The sequence below is a fragment of the Pristiophorus japonicus genome, chromosome 1, assembly GCF_044704955.1.
Source record: "Pristiophorus japonicus isolate sPriJap1 chromosome 1, sPriJap1.hap1, whole genome shotgun sequence".
NCBI classification, from domain to species: Eukaryota; Metazoa; Chordata; class Chondrichthyes; family Pristiophoridae; genus Pristiophorus; species Pristiophorus japonicus.
In genome coordinates, this window is record NC_091977.1 from 450,889,080 (window position 1) to 450,915,988 (window position 26,909).

General features: G+C 43.9%; 1 long non-coding RNA gene across 1 annotated transcript in view; it reads right to left on the minus strand.

Annotated features, from left to right (window-relative positions):
• Positions 1–1,669: 1,669 nt before the first annotated feature.
• The window catches only part of LOC139260049 (uncharacterized), a 97,843-nt gene continuing 72,603 nt past the window's right edge, over positions 1,670–26,909 (minus strand). Inside the window, exon 3 of the long non-coding RNA XR_011592708.1 lies at positions 1,670–2,612. This is a non-coding gene — a long non-coding RNA (uncharacterized lncRNA). The remainder of the gene's footprint in view (positions 2,613–26,909) is intronic.

The following is a 26,909-nucleotide window of genomic DNA, read 5'->3' on the forward strand; positions in this document are numbered from 1 at the left end:
CCTGATTCTAACTTTTTCCAGTTCTGACGAAAGGTCAGCGACCTGAAATGTTAACTCTGTTTCTCTCCCCACAGATGCTGCCTGACCTGCTGAGTATATCCAGCATTTTCTGTTTTTAGTACTTGTTGTTAGTTGGTTACACTGCATGTTATCTCATCTCCCCAATTCAGTGGGGTAGATTTTCAACTGACCCCCATGTGTAAAACTGGCATTGTGGATTGGCTGCCTGTTATAGAAACCCTTTGATTTTAATTTCATTGTGGAAAAGAAAATGGGTTGAGATGTAAAGGAGCTGCCAATTCACTATCACCAGGCAATAAAAGTTAAAATTACCCTCTCATCTTTTTCTCATACATGACACTCTCTGGACTAAACTTTCCTTTCATTTTCGACGGGTTCTCGGTGATTTTCTCGGCGGTACAGCTGTTTTTCCGCCCGGCGAAAGTTTCCCCTTTTGTTTTTCAATGTTATCGCCCAAATCTGAAAATGCCCGCCGGGACCAAATCGCCGACATGCACCGCCGAAAAAATCGCCGGGGCATAAAGCTGCTTAAACAGGGCGGTAGGTGAGTACTCTGCAAAGAAAGGTAAGTTAAAGGTTCTTTATTTTTTTTTTTTATTTAAAAATGCCGATTAGGTGTAAAAGTGTCTTAGGAATTTTTTAAATTTTTTTTGTGAAAATGTTTTTTAAGTTTTCCATCCTTTCTCCCAGTCACAGTCCCATCCCAAATTCAGCCCCCTTAGCCTGCCTTTCTGTCTATGCCCCGCCCCCACTATGACCGATTTCTGTTGGTACTTTGCAAAAATTTCAAAGTCCTGAAAATCGATCATCCGACTGCATCATGGATCCCTGCGGAAAAACATTTAAAAAAATCATAGGTACTCCAGCTTTCTTGCGCTACTGAATTTCGGCCCCCCGGAGCTTTGGACAGGTTTGTGATGGTAATAATGTGCAATTGGGGATTGTTAAAAATGTTGAGCCTGCCTTAGATAATCTCTCAGGTTAGTGTCACTGGACTTTCCTGTCAGCAGACCTGCGTCCCTCACAATTGGGAGCCTATTTTCTCTGCCAATATCTAGACATGCACAATAGGATAACTGGGGAAAGGGCCCAGGCAGGGAAAGGTGGGGTGGTTGGGAGCACGGGTCGGGGAGTGGGGACTTAACAGTGAGATTTTTTTTGTTACATTATATTGTGATTTTGCAGGTGTTATCGTATATTCCTACAATCGTCCAATAGTCACTCTTCATCAATAAAAAAATGCCAAAGCAGGCTAGAAAACTTTCCTTCGATAGGCATTTTCTATGAAACCTGAATATTTAAGGTTCGAATGGCTTTCCTTTTAAAGGGGATTATTATCCTTCCTGCCTCACTCAGCAGTAAGAACTGACCTTGAAAATGTGAATATTTTCTACTTTTGGATACTGTGTCTACAGGAAGTATGGGTTTGACTTCTGACATCTCTCTTGTCCAGTGTAGGGCAGTAGAGATGCCAGTTAAACCAGTTATTGTCCTCCTTTTCTTTCATCATCTAGGATGTTCGTTTTCCACTCTACTTTTGAGTCATAGACCTCGGGAATTACAGGAAGGACTCCACGTGTCGAAATCTCGACTCTCAATTTAACTAAAAAATATGAAACTCTGACACAAACAGCTCGTTAGATGTCCCTTTAATAGATTTACTTGCTGCAAGGAAAAGTCTCTCTACGTCAAAGGCTCAGCAAAGACTTCCACAGAGGTACAAAATCACATTATTTTTATACAGGAGAACAAACAAATAAATTATGGTTCCATCAATTCTGCCCTTGCGGTCAGCAAATACAGATAAGGAGTTCTTCAATCACTTAATTAACATTACATCCTTGTTTTAATTCTCTACATATCTATACAGCCTTTATCTAGTACTTCTGAGGTTTAGCACATGGACAGTTACTAGTGGGGAGTATAATTCTAACAGGACAGGGAGGGTAAATTCAAGGTTCCCTCGCTCACACAGATGGCCCCTGCTTTTCTAAATTAGTTGGCTATCAGTCAAGGTTAGTGTGTTTATGCAGAAGCAAACTGTCTGCTGCAGGGGCTTCTGGGAGAACTGAGATTCCATTTTGTTTTATTACAAAGGGTACATTTAACAGAAAGTGTAACTTCTGAAGTAATTTTCCACATTTCCCCCCTTTACAAGGATAATTTAATCCATTCTCGTCTTGCATAGTCGTTCTATTTTCACACAAGAACCTTCAGTAGTTGTTGCTACCATCACCCCAGCAGTGGTCTCGGTTGGTAATGTGGTTTCTCCTGACCTGGCGCAGCAGCACTTAACTAATACAAACAAAAGTGATAGGTCAAAGATTATCAGCAACAATACGATCAGTCCCCATAGTCCATACAGTTCCTTAGTCATTCCTCCTTGTCGGGTGCTCTTTTGCAATGGGACACATGGATCCATGTTGGTCTTTTATCTTGATTGCATTATTAGTTGTCAGCAAGACCTGGTATGGTCCTTCAAATCTTGGTTGTAAGCTGCTTTTTCTTTTAAAAATTTTGATGTAAATGAAATGCCCAGGCTCCAGATTATGACACTTTCCCTCTGCTGGTTCGACTTGGGCTTCTTTTACCTGTGAATGAAAGTTGGAAATACATTTGGTTAATGCAATACAATAATTCAACATATTTTCTTCCATTTTATGGATGTCCATTTGTTTTGCAGTAAACGGTGCAGTAAAAGGCATCAGTTGGGGATGTCTCATGTGGTGACAGGCCTGTTGTTCTGTTAGTTGCAGATCGCATTATCATCAAGGCTAAGGGCAGCAGTTTTACCCATTTTAGTCCAGTGTCATTGCATAATTTTGCCAGCTTATTTTTAAGCATTCCATTATATCTTTCAACAAGTCCAGCTGATTGTGGATGATAATTGCAATGAAAACATTGGTTGATCTGTAATGCTTTATACATTTCTTTTATAACAGTTCCCGTAAAATGTGACCCATTATCACTAGAAAGCTTTGCGGGAATTCCGAAGCGCGGTACGATTTCTTTTAACAAAAATTTAGCAACAGTAGTGGCCTCGGCCTTTTTACATGGAAAGGCTTCAATCCATCTAGAGAACACATCTATAATAACTAATACGTACTTAAATCCCATACACATAGGTAATTCAATAAAATCCATTTGTAAATGTACAAAAGGCTCCATTGGATTTGGGTGGGAGGCAGATTCTACTTTTTCAGTCTTACCCGGATTCATTGTCTGACAGGTAACACAATTTTCACAGATTTGTTTTGCAATTGCCGAAATACCTGGTGCATACCAAGTTGCCAAAATATATTCTGCCACCCCCCTTTTTGACAGAGCTGCTGACTTAGCTGTATTATCAGCTCTGGCATTTCCAAGCGCTACTTCATTCAACTGGCCTGTACGTGCTTAGCATTTGATAATGGCAAGTTTTAAGGGGCATCGAATGGCTCGCAGAAGATTTTCAACTTGTGCTGCATTTTTAATGGTGGTTCTTGAAGAAGTTAGGTATCCGTGCATTTTCCAGATTTGTCCATAGTCATGCATTACCCCAAAGGCATACCTGGAGTCAGTGTAGATTTTAACTGTTTGTCCTTCAGCCAGAATACAGGCTCAAGTTAATGCAAATAGTTCGGCTTGTTGGGCTGAAAAGGAATCTGGAAGAGAAGCCAATTCGACAACATCAAACTGAGTTACAAATGCATAAGCCGCTTTAGGTTGGCCCTTATCATCTCGTAAGGTTGATCCGTCAACATAGTACACTAGATCAGGGTTACATATTGGTATATCTGTTAAGTCAATACGTGATTTAGTTACTAATTCGTTTACCATTTCGCATGAATGGAGTTCGTCGTCGTCTTCCGTGGGGAGTAAAGTGGCTGGATTTAGGGTAATATGATAAGGTTCGGATTTGATAACAGTTCAACTTCATATTTAGTGGTTCTCGCAGAAGTTAGATGTTGAGTGGCACATTTAGTAAGTAAAATCTCGACAGAGTGTGGGATATACAAAATAGTCTGATGATTTAGAGTTATTGTCTGAGCCTGTTGTACAGCATAATAAGCTGCTGCCAGAGAAAGAAGACATCCTGGTAGTCCGCATGCCACTCGATCTAGTTGGGAATACAGATTTATTCACAGCTCGGAGGTCTTGGACAAACCTCCATTTGTCACTATTGGACTTTTGAACCGGAAAAATCGGTGTGTTACAAGGACTTCTCATTTAAGCTTATAGTGATTCACAGATCACAGAATGCAAAGTACTTGTTTTATAATTGTGTGCCCAACTTCTATTTTAGAAGCTGAACATCAAAAACTCCAATCCTTTGCTCTGTAATCAATTTTATGATACAGTGTCTCATAAATTACAACCTTTTTAAGCTATAGCTTCTGACGCAGTAGTTGTGTAGTTTTATCAAAAGGCTTTCAAACCCAAGATTTTTCCAATACACCCAAAATGTTTATCAAGGAGAATCACCTGAAATATCTCAAAATTCCAATTCCAATATTGTACTGCCAATCTTTTATTTAAAAATCTTCTTACTGAGCTAGAAGCTTTCGCGGCAAGGTTTTACACAAAGGAAAATGGGAGCGTACTTCCCCAACCTGCAGCCTCGAGAGACCCACGCAGGCTTTTTTCAAAAAAAGGCATTACAACTTCCCATCCCTGTTCTCTTTCTCATTCCTAGACTAAATTTATGTCTTTCAACCCAATGTAATCAATGATTGCATGTCTTCTTTCGACAAGTAAGTGAACGTGTCAAATAAATTCTCTTTTTTTTAAAACCACCGAGACCATGTATTTTATCTTTTGCTCAACAAGCCTATCCTTTGTGCATTTCCTAGCTCTGTAACTTACCATTCAAATAAATCCACACCTGCATTTCTAACTTAAAATGTAATTTCAATAAGGTTCACACTTTCTTAAAAAAAACAGGACAACACTACGAAGGGTTAAAAAAAAACCTTCACTTGAAAAAGTGGGTGGAGCTAAAACAAACAGACAGTTCCACCATTTTTCCAAACAGGCTTTCAGACACATGAAAAATTATTTCTGCAGTCAAAATCACACAAGCACTCTCATTCAAAGACAGACATTCACAAAAGTCTCTCTACATTCAACAAAGTTTATGAGACTCCTCTAGACATGTTGTTCTTTCTAAATTAAATGAACCATCGGGTGGAACTCGTCTGTTTTCACCCTTAGTCCATTCTACCCAATTCTTTTGGTGGTCAATTGAAGACTGACCACAATTCTGGAGCATAAAATAGGCTGGTGTGCCCTTTGGTGGTGTTTTGCTTGCTCCGGCACCCATTCTGGATGATTAAGATTTTTCCCAGTTTCTGATCTCACACTCCTTTCGGTCAACGAGTTCTCTACACCCACTTCTCCTGGCCGTTACGTGGCCTAAAAAGCCTCTTAATTCGGGTTCAGTCTGGGTGTTTGAGATATGTTGACACGAACCGTAGTTGATCAATCAGTTACTGTTTCTTTTCTCAATCAATTTTTGTTTTTCCAAATCACAATTTTCCCTAGTGACTCTTCCCGTTTCATTAATTGCAATATCGCACAAAAGTACTGAACACAACAGTATAACAAGGACAATTAAGACAAACCACATCCACGCGGGTATACAAATCATAGCCTTAAACTCTATCTAAACATGTAGTCAATTCTCAGTCTGCGTTGTATGCCACTACAGACTGAGTCATTAACTTATCTAAAATGGTCCTATCCCACAAGGACCCTGATCCTATCCCACAAGGATCACCTTAATAGTCCTATCCCACAAGGACTCTCTTAACTTCTGGTCCTATCCCACAAGGACCCTGATCCTATCCCACAAGGATCATCTCTTTCGATCGATAGCGCTCTTTTACCTTAAACTAATGAAGATCTCCCCGGGCTGTTTCCAGATCGAATATTTTCAGGATCAGATCCCTTCTGCCTACAAGCTGAGAAGGAAATGATTATAAAATAACTTTAGCTCTTAAATGTCGAGTTTTGTAGATCGCAGTACCTCCACTGTGGACAACAGATTACATATGCGATTCAACAGTAAAGAGACCCTTTGCGAGCAAAAGGCTCACCTTATTCTGGACAGTTAAGCCCTTCACTGAAGAGGCACTATGTCCGCATCCGTTTACTCACAGAATAGAGGATAAGCGATCTCGGCGGAACCTCCAAGAAATAAGTGTCGACATCTCGACTCTCAATTTAACTAAAAATATGAAACTCTGACACAAACAGCTCGGTAGATGTCCCTTTAATAGATTTACTTGCTGCAAGGAAAAGTCTCACTAAGTCAAAGGCCCAGCGAAAACTTCCACAGAGGTACAAAATCACATTATCTTTATATAGGAGAACAAACAAAGAAATTATGGTTCCATCACGTATATCAGTTCTGCCCTTGCGGTCAGCAAATACAGATAAGGAGTTCTTCTATCACTCAATTAACATTACATCCTTGTTTTAATTCTCTACATATCTATACAGCCTTTATCTAGTACTTCTAAGGTTTAGCACAGTGACAGTTACTAGTGGGGAGTATAATTCGAACAGGACAGGGAGGGTAAATTCAAGATTCCCTCACTCACACAGATGGCCCCTGCTTTTCTAAATTAGTTGGCTATTAGTCAAGGTTAGTGTGTTTATGCAGAAGCAAACTGTCTGCTGCAGGGGCTTCTGGGAGAACTGAGATTCCATTTTGTTTTATTACAAAGGGTACATTTAACAGAAAGTGTAACTTCTAAAGTAATTTTCCTCACACATAACACAAAGTTTAGGCTTAAACCCAACTGTTAGTTTATTACACAAAAACTATCTAAAATTACAGAACAAGATTTCTTAGAGAATTGATCGAAGACATACAATCACCCATCCAGCCATTTGCTGCTGTTGTTGATTGTAGGCTCATGGTCATTGTTCCTTTGACCTGATGTTCTGAGGTGTTTCTTTGACCTGTTGTTCCTCTCCTTTATTCCTCTCCGATGTCCCCTCCTTCTTGTTCTGCTTATCTTCGAAACATAGAAGCATAGAAAATAGGTGCAAGAGTAGGCCGTTCGGCCCTTCGAGCCTGCACCACCATTCGATAAGATCATGGCTGATCATTCCCTCAGTACCCCTTTCCTGCTTTCTCTCCATACCCCTTGATCCCTTTAGCCGTAAAGGCCATATCTAACTGCCTCTTGAATATGTCCAATGAACTGTCATCAACAACTCTCTGCGGCAGGGAATTCCACATGTTAACAACTCTCTGAGTGAAGAAGTTTCTCCTCATCTCAGTCCTAAATGGCCTACCCCTTATCCTAAGACTGTGTCCCCTGGTTCTGGACTTCCCCAACATTGGGAACACTCTTCCTGCATCTAACCTGTCCAGTCCCGTCAGAATCTTATATGTTTCTATGAGATCCCCTCTAATCCTTCTAAACTCCAGTGAATACAGGCCCAGTTGATCCAGTCTCTCCTCATATGTCAGCCCAGCCGTCCCGGGAATCAGTCTGGTGAACCTTCGCTGCACTCCTTCAATAGCAAGAACGTCCTTCCTCAGATTAGGAGACCAAAACTGAACACAATACTCCAGGTGAGGCCTCACCAAGGCCCTGTACAACAGCAGTGAGACCTCCCTGCTCCTATACTCAAATCCCCTAGCTATGAAGGCCAACATGCCATTTGCCTTCTTCACCGCCCGCTGTACCTGCATGCTAACTTTCAATGGCTGATGAAGCATGACACCCAGGTCTCGTTGCACCTCCCCTTTTCCTAGTCTGCCGCCATTCAGATAATATTCTGCTCTCGTGTTTCTGCCCCCAAAGTGGATAACCTCACATTTATCCACATTATATTGCATCTGCCATGCATTTGCCCATTCCCCTAACCTGTCCAAGTCACCCTGTAGCCTCCTAGCATCCTCCTCACAGCTCACACTGCCACCCAGTTTAGTGTTATCTGCAAACTTTGAGATACTACACTCAATTCCTTCATCTAAATCATTAATGTATATAGTAAAGAGCTGGGGTCCCAGCACTGAGCGCTGCAGCACTCCACTAGTCACTGCCTGCCATTCTGAAAAGGACCCGTTTATCCCGACTCTCTGCTTCCTGTCTGCCAACCATCAATCTGAGCTGTTGTTCTTAGCTCTTACATTTATATCCATTTGATTACGCACATCTCCTGCTGGGCTGCTTTTCAGTTAATGTGTCTGGATGAGTCTTGATGGCTGTGATGATGGGTCTGGATCTTTTTGGATGGCCACAATTTGCATCCGGAATCAACAGGGCAAAAGATAACTCCTTATCTTTTGTGCCCCGTTATACAAAAATCCACGCCTCGTGGGATCCTTTGTTGTCAAGGGTTTTCGCAGATTTATAGTCTCCATATGGAACTGGTTTTCCCCTCTGGCCAATTAATCCATAGGCTCTTCTGCTTGATTGTATCAAGCCCTTTATCTCGATGTTTAATCGGATCTCGCTTCTGATCGCAGAAATTGCATTAATCAGTTATGAGTTACCACCTGCCCTGGGCTGGCGCCCTTTTTCCAGTCTAACAGTCCCAAAGATTTTCTTTTAAACCATCATGAAATGTGTAAACCTTACAACCACCAGCTGTGGGACCCTTTGAAACTAGCTTCTGCAAAGCCCAGAGGGATGCAACGATTCTGAAGGTGTGAATGTTTGCCTAGAAGTTGTTTTTTAAAGGAGCTTTCATTATCTGAGACCACCTGGACAGACATTGGCCTCGAAAGGGAATTTAAAGCTTTAAATCTTTGCCTGTCTCTGAACTCCTTGTGGGCAAGGAGGAACTGCAAGACTCCTCCAGGTCTCATAAGGAAGCCTTGGGTCTCCTCAGCCTGGGCTTCCACAACCTCCTTTCTGCCGATTGTGGCCAGACCACCTTCCCCCAACCCCCAACCCCCTTCTTCCTGAAGTGTGCCTGGTAAACTTAATTCTGCATAGATCAGCAGGCTCAGGGCTGTGCCCACTTTTCCCGCTCGTGCACCAAAGTTGTCCTCCACTGATGGCTGGGGGCTGTTCCCACGGCTCACTAACTGCGGCCTCCTACTGTTAAATTCTCATTCTCGCCCACCAGCCAGGTAGTGAATCTGGCGGGGTATTGCGTGGGACACCAGAAAGGTTTGTTTAAATGAGACCCTGCCATTAAGATCAGCAGGGCCTCCATGTCACCGACCTTGTCGGGTGCAGCATCAGTTACAGGGCTCCCGCGCACTGTTTCTGCCTCCCTATAAGATTTGAGGCCTTTGTCTGAGTTCTGACCTGCAATGCCAGAATGTAATTGCTCTGCAACTCCAAAGCCTTGAAAGCACATTTCAATTTCAATTACATCAAGCACCCTCATTGCCTAGGAGGCCCCAGCCGTTTCATTTGTTCAGAGCAACTGAGAAGAGGCTTTGTTAATTAACTCTTTAAGTCCTGGACCTGAATTCATATCATAAACAAGTTCAGCCAGAAAATGGCAATGGGGTCTTATTGACATCATAGGATCGGGATTTAACTACTTTAATCAGCTGGGCGCCCTACTCGGAGGATCCCAGCAAAATGGCAGCAGCCACCACGATTGCGGTAAGTTCTGCACACTCTATTCTGAGGGCGTTACACTCTGTTAATGCTGGGTGGGAGGACTGAAGATTCATATTATTTCTCAGTAATATGGGTGAGTGACAACTTACTTAAGGTCAGAGATATGTCGCCTAATAATTGGTTCAATTTTTTTTAGCCCTCGAGCAGTAAGTATTTGCCACTATGTTGATTTCATAATAGGAAATACACTGCAACAGGCAAGTGGCAAAAATTAACTTTATGTCAATCCTGTCCTTTTCTGTATATAAAATTGCTGGCATTAGAAAAATAAGACTCTCAATAGTCTTTGTAAAAATAACTGTCCTCACTGTCTCCCAGCTCACACTGAATTATTTAACACATCTGTCAGCAGAGTGTATATTTTTTAAGTTAATTTGCTCATTTTTTGGATCCCCAAATCTATCATTGCCATGAATTCAGATTTGTTGTTAACCTGTCATGCAGCGATTATTTTCCCGAAGCTATTGAGAATTAACAGCACTTCAAGGACATTGGTAAAATATACCACGTCATGGAAGGGACTTAGAGATTTCAAAATTAAAACAATGTAGCAGCTGTAACTTGTTCTGCTTACATTTTAGTCTCATGTTGCTACATTGCTGTGTGATGAATTTAGTCTTGTTGAAATGTAATTATGGATAAATCCTGTCAGTGATTTGCTTAGTGCAGTTGAATGAGTTTCAGGTGAGTCTTTTCTGCACCATGTGGACGTGCTTTCTATAATATAGCATTCATTAGAATTAGATCAGGCAGATTTATGCTGCTTATCATTTATGTTGCCATAATTGTTTTTGAAAATCTAGACCCATAATTTCCTCCCTTTCCTAATATTCGCAAATAAGTAGATGTGAGTAAAACGTGGCGCAGTGCCAATAGAAAGGGCTAACAGAGGGTACAATCTGAGGATTGCTATCCCTCCGAAAATGGATGAATATTTGCTTGATAATGCTTTGTTAAATTCATTAATGATGAACTTGTAGAAGCTGTACCACCAAATTGGGAAGTGACTATATTATTCCAGGTCAAACCTGCGTTAGTGAACTTAACAAAGGGGAGGATTTTCACTATTTTATGAAAGATTGTATAATACTTTATCATACGTGGGTTCAGAGGCCGCAAAATTCCTGACATGAAGTGAGGATGTAAATTGGCAAATACATTTTTTCAGGCCAGGAATTTCTGAAAGGGCCAATGAATGCTGGGTTTCTGCTGGAGAAGCATAAATTCCGTTGGGTTTCATGGGACGCTGAATAAGTGCCCACCCTGCCAATGGCAGCTACATTCAAATGGCCCTTAGGAGTGTGCAGACCCAAATAGTTTATCATTATTTAAATGGAATGAATGCTGCCAAAGAACTGGAGGTTGATGCAATGACCAGAAGCTGCGCAGAAGCTCATTTATCTGGAAGCTGATATCGATGATGTTTCATATATAACATTACCATTTCAATTTGGCCCATCAGCCCTTTTGTTGTGTATGGAGAAAGAGTCAGACTGAATACTGTGAGCTCAAAGTAAAGTGTGACCTTAGTCTTTTATTGCCGGTCTCCAGAGTGCCTCTCCAACCTGTGAAGCCTTCTTAAATACCTGTGCTCCCAAGGGATTATGGGATCCCTTGGAACTCCGGGGAATGAGCCCTCTGGTGGCTGTACGGAGTAAATACAAGTCCACATATAAAGCAAAATTCCCCCCCAAAGTCAATAGTGTAACTATTTACAATGTGAGTCGATCTGGGGCCCTTCTTGCCCTGGTTGATCGTCTCAATGTGAAAGCTGGTGTTGTTGAATTATTTGTTGGGTCTTCGCTGGGCTGCTGTGCAACTGGCCTTGCTGGGCTGCCTGGTGTGTTGGGCCCTGCAGGACTGCTGTGGATGATGGGTTCTGCTTCGTGGTCAACCGTGGTTTCTGTTGCTACTGGTGTGTGTGTTGTGGAATCAAAAAATGGTAGGGTCCAAGATGGGTTGCTCATGGTAGTCCGTGAATCTGAGTTTGATTTGGTCCAAGTGTTTCTGGTGAATGAGTCCATTTGAAAGTTTGACCCGAAACTCCCTGCTCCCCTCTTTGGCCATGACAGTGCCGGGAAGCCACTTAGGATCTTGTCCATAATTTAATACAAATACAGAATCATTGACTTCAATCTCGCTTGACACATTTGCGCTATCATGGTATGCACTTTGTTGAAGCCGCCTGCTCTCAAACTGTTCATGTAGATCAGGGTGAACTAACGAGAGCCTTGTCGAAAGTGCTCTTTTCATGAGCAGTTCAACAGGTGGGATCCCAGTTAGTGAGTGTGGTCTCGTGCGGTAGCTAAGCAGGACTCGGGATAGGCGAGTGTGCAGTGAGCCTTCAGTTACCCTCGTCAAGCCGTGCTTGATGGTTTGCACTGCACTCTCTGCCTGACCATTGGATTCTGGTTTAAACGGGGCAGATGTGACATGTTTGATCCCGTTACGGGTCATGAATTCTTTGAACTCAGCACTGGTAAAACATGGCCCATTGTCGCACACCAGGACATCGTGTAAACCGTGCATGGCAAACATGGCCCGCAGGCTTTCAGTGGTGGCAGCGGACCTGCTAGCCGACATTATCTTACATTCAATCCACTTAAAGTACGCATCGACAATCACAAGGAACATTTTACCCAAGAACGGGCCTGCATAGTCGACGTCTACCCTAGACCACGGTTTGGAGGGCCAAGACCATAGACTTAGCGGTGCCTCCCTGGGTACATTGCTTAACTGCGAGCATGTATTACATCTGTGAAGGCAGGACTCTAAGTCCGCATCGATACCGGGCCACCACACGTGGGATCTGGCTGTCGCTTTCATCATTACGATGCCTGGGTGAGTACTGTGGAGATCATTGATGAAGGTGTCTCTGCCCTTCTTGGGGACCACGACTCGATTGCCCCACAGAAGGCAGTCTGCCTGTATAGACATTTCATCTTTGCGCCGCTGGAACGGCTTTACCTCTTCCTGCATTTCCACTGAGACACTGGACCCGTGAAGCATGCAGTTTTTGACTAGAGATAATAAGGGGTCCTGGCTTGTCCAGGTTTTGATCTGCTGGGCAGTGACGGGTGATTGCTCACTCTCAAATGCTTCCATAACCATGGCGAGATCTGCGGGCTGCGCCATTTCCACCCCCGTGGTGGGCAATGTCAGCCTACTGAGAGCATTGGCGTATTTTTCTGTGCCTGGCCTGTGGCGGATGGCGTAGTTGTATGCAGGCAACTTGAGCGTCCATCTCTGGATGCAGGCCAATGCATTGGTATTTATCCCTTTACTCTCGAAAAACAGGGATATAAGTGGCTTATGTTCAGTTTCCAATTTGAATTTTAGCCCAAACAGGTATTGATGCATTTTCTTTATCCCATAGACACACGCTAATGCTTCTTTTTCAATCATGCTGTAAGCTCTCTCGGCCTTAGACAGGCTGCTGGATGCATAAGCAACCAATTGCAGTTTCCCAAAATCATTAGCTTGTTGCCATACCTGTGCCATATGACGACATGCTAGTGCCAAGCGCTTACATGGATCATACAACATAAGCAATTTGTTTGAACATAACAATTTTCTTGCTTTTACAAAGGCATTTTCTTGGCTTTTGCCCCAAACCCATTCGCCCCCTTTTCATAGTAAGACATGTCGTGGTTCTAGCAGGGTGCTGAGACCCGGTAAGAAGTTACCAAAGTAATTCAAAAGTCCCAGAAATGACCGCAGCTCAGTCACGTTCTGTGACCTCGGTGCATTCTCAATTGCCTCCGGCTTCACGTTGGTGGGCCTGATGCCATCCGCCGCAATCCTCCTTCCCAGAAACTCCAATTCAGGCGCCAGGAAAATGCACTTCGAGCATTTTAACCTGAGCCCCATGCGGTTGAGTCGACTAAGAATCCCCCCCAGGTTCTGCAGGTGCTCGACTGTGTTCCGACCTGTGACCAAGATGTATTTCTGGAAGACCACGGTGTGTGGGACCGACTTCAGTAAACTCTCCATGTTTCTCTGGAATATCGCCGCTGCTGATTGGCTTCCAAACGGGCATCTGTTATAAACAAAAAGATCTTTGTGCATGTTGATGCAGATGAGGGCCTTCGATGATTCCTCCAGTTTCTGCGTCATGTAGGCTGAAGTCAGATCCAGCTTTGAGAACGTCTTTCCTCCCGCCAGCATAGCAAAGTGGTCATCAGCTTTTGGTAGTGGGTATTGGTCCTGCAGGGAGAAACAATTGATAGTTACTTTGTAATCGCCACAAATTCTGATGGTGCCGTCTCCCTTGAGGACTGAGACAATAGGACTGGCCCACTCGCTGAACTCGATCGGTGAAATGATGCCCGCTCGTTGCAGCCGGTCTAGCTTGATCTCTACCCTTTCTCTCATCATGTACGGTACTGCTCTTGCCTTGTGATGGATGGGTCGTGCCCCCGGAATTAGGTGGATCTGCACTTTTGCTCCTTGGAATTTCCCGATGACTGGTTTGATCAGCGAAGGAAATTTGTTTTTAAGACCTGTGCACACGAAGTGTCATCAGCGGGCGATAGCGCTTGGACGTTGTCCCAGTTCCAGCGTATCTTTCCCAGCCAGCTCCTGCCGAGCAGCGTGGGACCATCGCCCGGTACCACCCAAAGTGGTAGCTTGTGCACCGCTCCATCGTAGGAGACCTTTACGGTAGCATTGCCGATTACAGGAATCAGTTCTTTAGTGTAAGTTCTTAGTCTCGTGCGAACTGGAGTTAAGACGGGCCTTGAGGCCTTGTTACACCACAACCTTTCGAAAGTCTTTTTGCCCATGATGGACTGGCTCGCGCCCGTGCCCAGCTCCATTGATACCGGGAGTCCATTTAGTTCAACATTTAGCATTATCATGGGTCAATTCGTGGTGAATGTGTGCACCCCATGTACCTCTGCCTCCTCTATCTGAGGCTCTGGTTTGTAGTGATCCTCCGTAGATCTGTCCTCCTCTGCAATGTGGTGGTTTGCAGGTTTAACAGATATAGCAGCTCGCCTGCACACTCGTCGGAGGTGTTCCATTGTCCCACAGCCCTTGCAAACATACCCTTTGAATCGGCATGAATGGAAATGATGATCATCCCCGTAGCGCCAACAAGGTGTTCATGGCCTTGCATTCATCACCCTTGATGGTGGACTCTGAGACATCTGCGGACGTGCAGCTGCAGGTATGTGTGACCTGCCCTGTATGTTACGATTCGAAAACAACAGCACTTTGTTCACAGTACTTGTAGCAGCACTTGTGTGCTTAGAGATTTGCTTTGTATTGTCACTGGTGGCAATGAACGCCTGGGCTATCGCTATGGCCTTACTCAAGGTTGGGGTTTCTACAGTCAAAAGCTTGTGAAGTATGGTTTCATGGCCAATGCCAAGTACGAAAAAGTCTCTGAGCATGTGCTCCAAATGTCCTTCAAATTCGCAATGTCCTGCAAGGCGTCTCAGCTCGGTGACATAACTTGCCACTTCCTGGCCTTCAGACCGTTTGTAGGTGTTGAACCGATACCTCGCCATCAGAACACTTTCCTTCGGGTTCAAATGCTCTCGGACCAGTGTGCACAAATCGTCGTACGATTTCTCTGTGGGTTTCACTGGAGTGAGCAGATTATTCATGAGGCCATACGTTGGTGCCCCACAGACAGTGAGGAGGATCGCTCTACGTTTGGCAGCGCTCTCTTCCCCATCTAGCTCGTTGGCCATGAAGTATTGGTTGAGTCGCTCCACAAAAGTTTCCCAATCATCTCCCTCCGAAAATTTCTCCAGGATGCCCACTGTTCTCTGCATCTTTGTGTTCGCTATCTGTATCTCGTCGCCAGTTGTTGTGTATGGAGAAAGAGTCGGACTGAACACTGTGAGCTCAAAGTAAAGTTGACCTTAGTCTTTTATTGCCTCTCCAACCTGTGAAGCCTTCTTAAATACCTGTGTTCCCAAGGGATTATGGGATCCCTTGGGACTTCGGTGAATGAGCCCTCTGGTGGCTGTACAGAGTAAATACAAGTCCACATATATAACACCTTTTGTCTCTCTAATCTCTCTTGTCTTCTACCCTACCACAGACATTCCCTTTTGTTCTTTCTTCCCCTCCCCCTTTCAGTGCTTCTTAAGAATATGTTCTTTCTGAACACGCCCCAGTTCTGACGAAGGGTCATCAACCCGAAAAGTTAACTCTGCTTTTTTCTACACAGATGCTGCCTGCTCTGCTGAGATTTCCAGCATTTTCTGTTTTTATTTCAGATTCCAGCATCCACAGTGTTTTGCTTTTTTGTCACTGATGTTGCTGATTTTTTTCACAGCCCGTGAGATCCAAAGGCCCGGTTCATGTTTCCGGCACTTATCTTTTCAGTGAGACCCAAAGCCCTGCTCCATATTCCCGGCATTTTTTGTCCAGGACCGCTCTGTGGCCCCGCTCCATGTTTCTGGCATTTTTTCCCCAGTCCCCGTGAGTCCCAAAGCAAACTGTGCATTCGGGTTCATTGGCTGCAGTCATGCCCTTATTTAAAAGGTGCAGTTTGCCAGGACTTGTTTATCAAGGTAGAAGTATTTGGTTCGAGGGACACTGCTCAACTGAGGTTGCTTGTGGAGACATTTGGCCATATCTTGGGACTCTGATGTGCTGCTTTCCTTACACGTTGTGGTACACTTGGAAAGCATTGTGGGCCTGAAAATTCTGGTCGGAGACTTCCCGCCTTCCGACTGGAGATTTTTTACGAAAGTACCTGGTGGTCTAGAATTCCGATGGGGAGGCCTTCTCTTGCCGCGCTGTGAAGCATGCTCCCGTCCAGAGGGTTCCCACCCTGAAGATGCAGTCACTGTTGACTGCTCAGCCAATCAGGTAGGTAGTTCACAGTTTTCCCATTAATGGCACTGACACTTGCGTTTCTATGAGTTCTCAATGCTATTAATGGGGAAAAAAAACAAACACACGCTAATAAAAAATAAAAAACAGACCTCATAATTAAAATTAACTGAAATTAAAGTTAATAAATGCCTTAGAAAAAAACAATATATTTCCGATTTTCTTTTTAAGTTTTGAAATTCCGGTTGAAAATAAACTTACCTTAGTGGGCAGAGTTTTTAACAATACAATGTGTTTATTTTATTGTGTTTATGTGTGTTTTTAAACACTTGCACCTGTAAAAGTAGGCTATGCGCCTGCTTTTTCAGGCACAAGATTTTTGAGGACATTTGCTGGGCAAGATATGCCTAAATCCTGCAATCTTGCCCATACAAATGTCCTTGCTCCCGATCTGCGGATGATCTGTCAAGCTCCAGTTTGACAGATCAGAAAAGCCGGGTTTCAGCACATGCGCATTGCGCTGGATCTGGGCCCGGGACGTTGGAATTTCTACCCCATTGTTTTTTGAGAGAATTGCTGAGCTGGGATCTCTGGACTGCACAATTGGCATTTTACATGATCGATGTTCTGGAGAAAAAGGAGCAGCAAGAGGTTGTATGGAAAGGCAGATTAATGAAGCAGAACCAGAGAAAAGAGATACTTCCCCGGCAGCACCCATCCAGCAGAATACTAAGGGCTGGATTTTGGGCATTTTGCATTTCGGGGCATTAGTCATGGCGGGGTGTTAAAGTTAGCGCCTGAAAATAGTTTGCATCTTCGACTGCAAGTTTCGGTGAAAAAATAAATTGGAGGAGCATTGGCGTTAAGTCAGGCATTATACAACGGACTTTGTGCGTCTGAGCCGAAACTTGTGTCGTTAAAGGAGGTGGCCATTTTGCGCATGCACAGTTTTATTTTTTTACCTCGGTCGCAAACGCTAATGCTGGGCGTGGCAGCTTCCTGCTCGCATACGCATATAAACTGCCCCATTTCAGCCACTTCTGCAGAGATGGAGGAGCAGAAAGGAAGGCAACATGCCAGGTTCAGTAATGAGACGAGTGAGGCCTTACTCCATGCAATAGAGAGGAGGCGTTCCTCACTCCAGCTTGCTGGGGGAGCCAGACCACCCACCTGTATTTAAGAGGCTGTGGAGGGACATAGCACAGGAGGTCTCTGCTGCAGACACTATGCCCAGAACTGGGACACAATGTCGAAAAAGTTCAACGACCTTACCAGTTGTCAGGGTGAGTACCATTCACATTTATGTATGCCTCCTTTCCTTCTAACATGAATCTTACACATTATGTGAAGTCTTTCAGATTCACAAGTCTTGCAGTCTGTGAGGTGGGTTTCACAATGCATAGTAAAGATGAAGGCTTACTTCTGCACCCATTGCCTTCTAATGATTGATGCACATAGACTCACCAATGTTTGTGGGAGCTTGCTGTGTGCAATTTGGCTGCTGCGTTCCCTGCATTACAACAGTGACTACACTTCAAAAAGTACTTCATTGGCTGTAATGCGCTTTGGAATGTCTGGTGGTCGTGAAAGGTGCTATATAAATATAAGTCTTTCTTTTTTCTTTTCTTTGACACACAGTGAACAACACTACAAGGGATCCACTGGTAGTTTATGGAAAAATAAGGAAAAAGAAGATTGAAGCAGTACGTTTTATATCGAGAATACAGAGTGTGTTGCAAAGCCAAACATTAATCAAGAAAGTTTGATTAATTCAAATCTTAAGACTGGGGTCTAAATGGCTTATATTGGCCAAAACTTTGTGTTACCATCTCTAACACATTGCCAGGCATTTATATCAAATTAAATAAATACATCAGCGGTCTTTCAAGGGAAGGAATGGAGGAAGAGCAGGTTAATTGATGATTTATCAAATTTAAGTTTTGTTACTCAAATTCTTGCTTTACCAATGCCAATTTTTCCATTACCTTCACCAATTCACTTTTGCTTGCTCACTCAGTTTCTTGTGTGACTTCGTATCACAGGGCAAGCACTTTTACTCATTAATAATATGCAAATTGACAACATGACAGAAAACAACAACTTTATTGAAAAATAATGCATAATTTAAAATGTTCATTATCCCTGTACATATCAGAGATGGTAGTTTATTAATAATTGAGGCAAATATATTGAAATCTTTTATTTTGAAATGAAAAAGGAGTGTTTAATTAAACTCCTTTTATGTTTATCTCATACTTGGTAATTGCCAGCGACCCCAAAATCATATTAAAAATGGAAGTCATGAGACCCCGGGTGATAGTTACCCGAACAGTTGGATATGATTTTGGATCCAATACTGCCAAGGACCAACACTCAGGTATACAGTTTTAAAAAGGCCAAATAGCATGGTATGAGGGAAGAGCTAAAATAGATTGACTGGGAGCATCACTGCTTCTTATTCCTGCCATCCCCTCATTCCCATCACAATCTCTATCCATTCGCATTGCAACTATTCACTCAACCCTGGTATCCTCCCCTTCCCCCTTGCTCCACTGTCACTCATCTCACCATTAATCTTCTATCCGCTCTCCTCCACTTCCACTTGCTTCCCCGAGTGACAAGAGGCCAGAGACATCCTCATGCTCAAACCTGTTTCCCTTCCCTCTCCCATCTTCTTTCCTCCTTTCTTATGTGTCCCACAAAGAAGCTTTGTTCACTTTAATAATTCAACATTTAAAAAAAAGAATAAAAATACACTCTGCTTCTCTATCTATCTCTCTCCATCTTATAAATGTTAACAATTAGAACCTCTGTCTTACGGGTGTAAACAATCAAAGCTTTTACCTTTTCTAACCACGTTCTCCAACTTACCAATGTCAACAAAACACAGGTGATATAATTAGTTGGCTTCAAAATTAAACTTCTTTAAATTGATAATTGAACTAGCATTAACACTGGGGGTGAATTTCTGTGGAGGTTCTCCCATTCAGCCGCTGTAACTTCACTCCTTCATATTGTTGGCACCTCACAGATCTCACTCCTTGGCCGGAACCTTACCAGCCCTGCAAGTGTGGGTTTGGAGGCGGGCCCGCTGTCAAAATGGCCGAGATTGACAGTGGGACAGGATCCCGCTCTGGACCCGCCTCCTTTTCAGTTTTCAAAGTATCAGGTCTGGCTGCGGTTCACAGACCCGACACCAGGCGGCAGGCCAACCAATTAAGATCATTAAGAGGTGGTTTAGAGGTATTTAAAAATAATTTTACCAGATACTTATCATTTTTCCAAGATTTTCAGCATCTTCCCATTGCTCGACCTTCACGTCAAGTAAGTGTGTCGGGTTCTCAACGACTCTCCCCTGCTTTGACTAGTGTAAGACATGTGGAATTACCCCTCACCTTGTCTAACAGTTTATAGGGTTCGGACTCATGGAATAGACAACTCAAAACACAAATTTCTGGAATAAGTTCTCTTTACTTAAAATCAACAAGAGATTACAAGTAAGCATCTCATAGTACCATTACACATAGTAATCCCGGATTACGAATAAGCACGCATAGATCTATTCCTTTACTTAAAGCTCAAGTGATAATTGGCAAAAACTCACACATACTAACACCAGCGAGTGGTTGGTTCGGCAGTGACTAGATGTGGCTCTTTAACTGGCAAGTGACCATGTTGTCTCCGACTGCAGCAGTCCTGAGTGTCTTTTCACAGCACTTTTTATACCCCCAAAACTGGCCAGTTCCTTAGTATGTATGTGCCCCATTCAGTAGGAACAATGGCCATAGTTCTTCTTCCCTTTTCCTTTATCAATCAACTAGACAGTTAGTGGGCCCCAAAAATGGAGACACCATTATCTCTTTTATCTGTGATTAATACCCTCCAGCTACAACCATTTGTTCTGTCTTCCTTGTCTGCCATCTAAACACAGCTTTTGAAATAGCTCAATCACAGAACAGCTTGCAGATTCAGCAATTTAAATTTATATTTGTTCAGTAGAAAATCCTGTTGGCCTCGTGAGGCCTGCTGGTATATAAAATTTGGTCAACTTTAAGCAAACCTTTACAAAATCTTACACTAGTTGACAGCTGGAAAAGTGGTATAAAAGCTACTATTTCACAGCTGTTATTTTCCAATCTCAGAGGATGAAGCCTTCAGGATTTGAAAGACACTTTTGAGCTGTATGCATTTTGGAAGTGTCTGCAGTGAACTCTCTATTCACTGTCGCCTCCTTGGAGCAATCTCTCTCACCATTGACTGATCGCGTCTGACAACTCAACTTCAACTGCCATCTATTCCAGCAGCATCGGCTGCTAGGAGAAAATCTCACTTTGGTCCTCAGAATCCCACCACAATCAGCTCCAATACCAACATCACTAAACACACCAGCATCACCACCAAAAGCACCAAACTTCTCCATAATCACCTGAAGCTACACAGGACACACGGCATCAGCACCCGACCACATTGCTTCCTGGGACGCCAGGGACGGCCTCACCATGGCCACATTTACTTCACTTAACACTGTACACCCTGGCTGCCACATGATGCACCAGGTTGGTACCACCCAACACCAGCACCCTAAGGCATCCCTGCAATGATCAAGCAATTCCTTTCACACTTATCACCATTGCAGGGGGTACCATTATGTCTCACCATTTATTACAACCCACTAAACCACTTCCAAGGTCCCACATAAGAGATTGATATGCAAAATCAAAGCACATGGTATTGGGGGTAATGTACTGGCGTGGATAGAGAATTGGTTGGCAGACAGGAAGCAGAGAGTTGGGATAAACATGTCCTTTTCGGAATGAGAGGCAGTGATCAGTGGAGTGCCGCAGAGATCAGTGCTGGGACCCCAGCTCTTTACAATATACATTAATGATTTGGATGAAGGAATTGAGTGTAATATCTCCAAGTTTGCAGATGACACTAAACTGGGTGGCGGTGTGAGCTGTGAGGAGGATGCTAAGAGGCTGCAGGGTGATTTGGACAGGTTAGGTGAGTGGGCAAATGCATGGCAGATGCAGTATAATGTGGATAAATGTGAGGTTATTCACTTTGGGGGCAAAAACACGAAGGCAGAATATTATCTGAATGGCGGCAGATTAGGAAAAGGGGAGGTGCAACAAGACCTGGGTGTCATGGTTCATCAGTCATTGAAAGTTGGCATGCAGGTGCAGCAGGCGTTGAAGAAGGCAAATGGCATGTTGGCCTTCATAGCTGGAGGATTTGAGTATAGGAGCAGGGAGGTCGTACTGCAATTGTACAGGGCCTTGGTGAGGCCCCACCTGGAATATTGTGTTCAGTTTTGGTCTCCTAATCTGAGGAAGGACGTTCTTGCTATAGAGAGAGTGCAGCGAAGGTTCACCAGACTGATTCCAGGGATGGCTGGACTGACATATGAGGAGAGACTGGATCAACTGGGCCTTTATACACTGGCTTTATACACTGGAGTTTAGAAGGATGAGAGGGGATCTCATAGAAACGTATAAGATTCTGACGGGACGGGACAGGTTAGATGCGGGAAGAATGTTCCCGATGTTGGGGAAGTCCAGAACCAGGGGACGCAGTCTTAGAATCTTAGAATAAGGGGTAGGCCATTTAGGACTGAGATGAGGAGAAACTTCTTCACGCAGAGAGTTGTTAACCTGTGGAATTCCCTGCCGCAGAGAATTGTTGATGCCAGTTCATTGGATATATTCAAGAGGGAGTTAGATATGGCCCTTACGGCTAAAGGGATCAAGGGGTATGGAGCGAAAGCAGGAAAAGGGTACTGAGGTGAATGATCAACCATGATCTTATTGAATGGCGGTGCAGGCTCGAAGGGCCGAATGGCCAACTCCTGCACCTATTTTCTATGTTTCAAAGGTGCACACAAATCTGTCGAAGAATGCAAATATTCAAAATAATGATTTCAATGTTTGACAACAGATTAGTGGAAACTCTACATGAACATTGGCTAAAAGAACCAAGTGCCTACCCTTGTGTGTTGTTAGTTGGTATGATTGGACAAGGATGAGGGTTAGTGTGAGGAGTGGCTAATGAGATGGAGAAGTGATAATGTTGATAATCCCAGAGAGAGGGATGGGAGGAGGTGCAAGGTCAGTTGATGCGAGTAAGGATGTGCAGGAGTAGGTTAGGGAAGAGTGTTGGGGATGTCTTGAGTGGCACAGTAGGATGAGGTTAAGTGTGGTTTTGCAGTAACTTTTCGTGATCTACTGAGATCAATGCGCCACTGCAGCCAAGTCCTCCTGATGACATCTCTGCTTGTGACCTCCTGTGCAATTTGAAACCAGGCTGCGTTGGTGCCCTGGGAGGTCTCTTCCGCCCATTGGAGGGGAACAGAACCTCCCTGCGTGCTGTGACTCCCTCCATAAGCATCTGGAGGGAGTCATAGGGAAGCCTGGGTGCAGCCGTGCACCTTTGTGCAGTGCTTGTCAGTGTTTGCCTTAATGCTGCAGAACACTGACAAAACAACTGTCAAAATCAATGTGGCCATGGTCCCTTAAAGGAAACCCGCTGCTGATGAGTTATCAAAGTACATCTCTGATGTGTTTCCTTCAATTGTCCAGGAACCTTGCAGGGCAGGCCCCATCAACAGAAGATTCTTCATAAAGTGCGGGGTGCAGCGAGAAGTGGCTATGCCACCCACCAGTGACCCCGGCCATCAAATGCTGGAAAATGCTGGAGTCTGATAGAGAATACAAGCAAGCTGCAAAGTTGGGAGAAAACACAGACAGCAGTTAGATTGCGTACGTGTGAAATGGCACGATGCATTAAGCCATCAATCACACTTGACAACTCAGGACTTTGGGCTGAGAACCAACCATGGGTTAACAACTCATACTGTTGAGTCAATTGAGCCAATAGTATCATTGTTGTAAGCCGATCCGGTATCAATTCAGCCATTTTAAACATGTGCTCCAATATAACAAAGAGCTGGAACTCTGCCAAGAAGCTGCTGCTGAAATAAAGTTACTTTAACCTACTACCGGATTTCGAATCTCATTGAAAATTAAGAGATCTAACAATTTTTGGCGTCACAAACAGGATCACTGAGGGAAGAAACTGAATTTTGGACATCGGACCTACATCGGCATACTGAAGTAAGGACTCCTCTTTATAAAAGTCCTCGGTCAATTGTCTAAATTCACCCCCCCCTCTACGCGATTCCGAAAACCTCTGGTTTGCGAACCCTCCGGTTGGTAGTCGGCTCGAGGTCCCACATAGACGTCTAACTTCGGCGGTGTGTGAGTTAATTAATTACCGACCCACGAACCCGGCTGGAAAGCCTACGACTCGAGATCCCAGTAAAGAAATCAGTATTATGGCAGCAGAAGATAAGAGCAAAGAATTGCCTACAACTGTTAAAGGTGGGTGGGCCCCACCTGAGGTTTCGATAGACGAAATCCTCCAACAGTTGAAAGAATACATAGAGCAACAATTCGACTTATCCAAAACCTGTATCAAAATTGAACAAAAGTACGGTACCTCCAAAGGACAATGGTCCTTGGACGAGATCAAAAGGGTCTGGGGAAAAACGACCCGTATGAAAAATAAAGAACGAACCAGATGGCCCCTAGCCGTTATGGGACAGATCCGACAGCGGAATGAAATCATGACGCGGTCCCAAGATGATAGGGACCTGACCAGTACAAAGGACCAATTGCAAGCGGTTTGTGAATAACTAAGACAGAAAAAACTTGAACTTGAAAAGTTGGAAGTGGAAGTTAAAGATCTTAAAGGTGAAATTAAAGAATGGAAAAAATCATTAGGTCAAGAGACAGTAATAGGAAAAGGAAAATGTATCCGTCATTTCCCAGGATACCCATGTTTGGATAAATTAAAAGCACAAACCCGAAGACACGACCAAGGAATAAATACGGATTCTGAGTCCTCCGAAGATACACTGTTGGAGGATGAAAAATTAGGGGTGCATTTTGCCCTGTTTTAAAAAAAAACGAGTTGTAGTCAAATCAGAAGAGATTGCGGCTGAGGACGGAAACAAAAGAACGAAGAAAAGGGAGTATGCAAAATACCTAGTTCATGATCCAGCAGACCCAGAGAAAATTGATATATAGTCCAAGGAGTTGCCCAATCCAAAGAAAGGGGGAGTGAAAACGTGGGAACAATTGGACCGCTTAAGAAATATATATCAACTTCATCCCTGAGACGGAGTGCAAATTTTGACCATAATGGTGCCAAAAACACAAGGAAGAAAATCGCACGCCAAGGTAGAAGAAGCTTTGGGGCAGGACAAGCAAGAATTAAACACAGGGTGGGATGTGATTAAACATTGGCTGCAAACCTTCAGTCCAGCTAAGACAGACTGGGGAAAAATTGCAGCCTGCCAACAGAAAGGAACAGAGGAGGTCCTGGAGTATGACGAGCGGTTTAGATGCACGTGGCTAGAACATTCGGGTATGAATAATACGGATGAGGAAATGGATGAACAAGATTTTGGACCCCTGAAAGCAACTTTCATGGCAGGTCTAAAGCCAGAACCGTCCAAAATGCTTAAGGTAGTGTTACCAGACTGGGAAGGTAGAGGAACTACCTTTGCAGCGTTGATGGATCGATGTAACCAATTAGACAGGGATATGGGAGCTAAAGTCCGAGCCCTGCAGGTTATGGGATGGAAATCCCAGGATTCCGATAAACAGTCATTCGGAAAATTACCCGGAAAATGTCATTATTGTGAGAAAGAAGGTCACTGGTCCAAGACGTGCAGGGCAAAACAGCAAGGTCACGGCCGGGGAAGAGGACGTGGTCAGGGATACAACTCAGCCAACAAACCAGGCTTGTCACTAGATAACGACCTCATGGAAGCATTTAAGCGACTGACAATATAACAACAGAAAGAGTTACTTGGGATGGCAAAATACGATTAGAGCCCACCCTGGCCCCCCTCCTCGCACTAATACAACAAAGGGGAGATGGGCTATATATAACTGTGAGGGTGGGCGATAAGGATGTGGACTGTCTTTTAGACACGGGGCGGAATTAACATGCTTACCCCTATAATATGGAGATTCTTTGCCTTTGGATGGTAGGGCACGTACAGCCTATGGAGTTGGGGGCCATAAAATGGAAATTAAAAGGACAACACCGGTACTTATAGGGCTGGGTCCACATGAACTAACCACGCCGGTCTGGATAGGCCCAGTAGATCAACCCCTTTTGGGAATGGACGTCCTAATCCAAGTAGATTCATCGTTGCATTTCGAGGATGGTCGGGTGACATGGTCAATTAGAACTCTGAAGAAAGAAGAATTGAAGGAACACCCAATATGGGCTAAAGATAAGAACGATTGTGGTCTACTCCAGATGGAGCCTGCGTCATTTACCGGGACCAAGCCTCCATGCACTAAACAGTATCCCATCAGTCCAACTGCCATCATGGGAATCCTACCTGTTATTCAGCAATTGGAGAAACAAGGTGTGCTTATTAAAACGCATAGCTCCTCCAATAGCCCCATGTGGCCGGTACAGGAATCTAATGAGACTTGGCGTTTGACCGTCGATTATAGGAAAGCTAACCAGTGTATTGATCAAAAAGCTCCTTTGGTCGCAGGACATAAAGCCAGCATTGACAAAGCACAAATATCCCAAGAAGAGGTTGCATACCTGGGACAAAAGATTTCACAAGGAAAGAGAGAATTACCCAAGATAGAACTGCAGCCATTCGGGCTGCTAAAAAACCCACCACTATTCAGAAACTAAGGTATTTTTTGGGATTGTGTAACTTTAACAGAAATTGGATTGACTCCTTCACACAGCTTGCTCAGCCATTGAATGATATCTTAAAGGGGGAACGTGTATCTAAAGAAGCTATCACCCTCACTAAGGAACAGCAAGAGGCCTTCCTGAGTTTGAAAAAGACCTTGTGTTCGGCACCGGCTCTGAGAATCCCCGATAGTGGTAAACCATTTCCCCTGTTTATCCATGAGAAAGAAGGATACATGACAGCTATACTGACACAAGAACATGGGGATCGGCAAAGACCTATTGGCTATTATTCGGCAAAATTGGATGCGGTAGCCCTCGGATGGGGAAGTTGCCTAAGGGCCATGGAAGCTACATGTCGAGCGGTAATGATCACTGCGGGTCTAGTCCTCGACCAAAAACTGATTGTCAAGTGTCCCCACACCGTACACACCTTGCTGTCTATGAATGGAATGTCTCAGGTGACGGCAGCTAGATAGACCCGCTGGACAATAATTTTGGAAGCTCCTAATCTCCATATCGTCCGGGTCAGCCCGGTTAATCCCGCAACTATGCTCCCGATGTCAGAATCGAGGGAGCAAGTGGGGGGAGAATGTGAAGAGCATGACTGCGTGGGGATTTTAAAAGAAACAGAAGAAGCAGCCTTAGCAGCAGAGGAGCCTCTGCACAACCCAGACCTCATCCTGTTTACAGATGGTCCCTCCTTTGTTGACAATGGTACCAGAAAAGCAGGATGGGCAGTTACAACCTTATATGAGGTCATGGCAAAAGGATGTT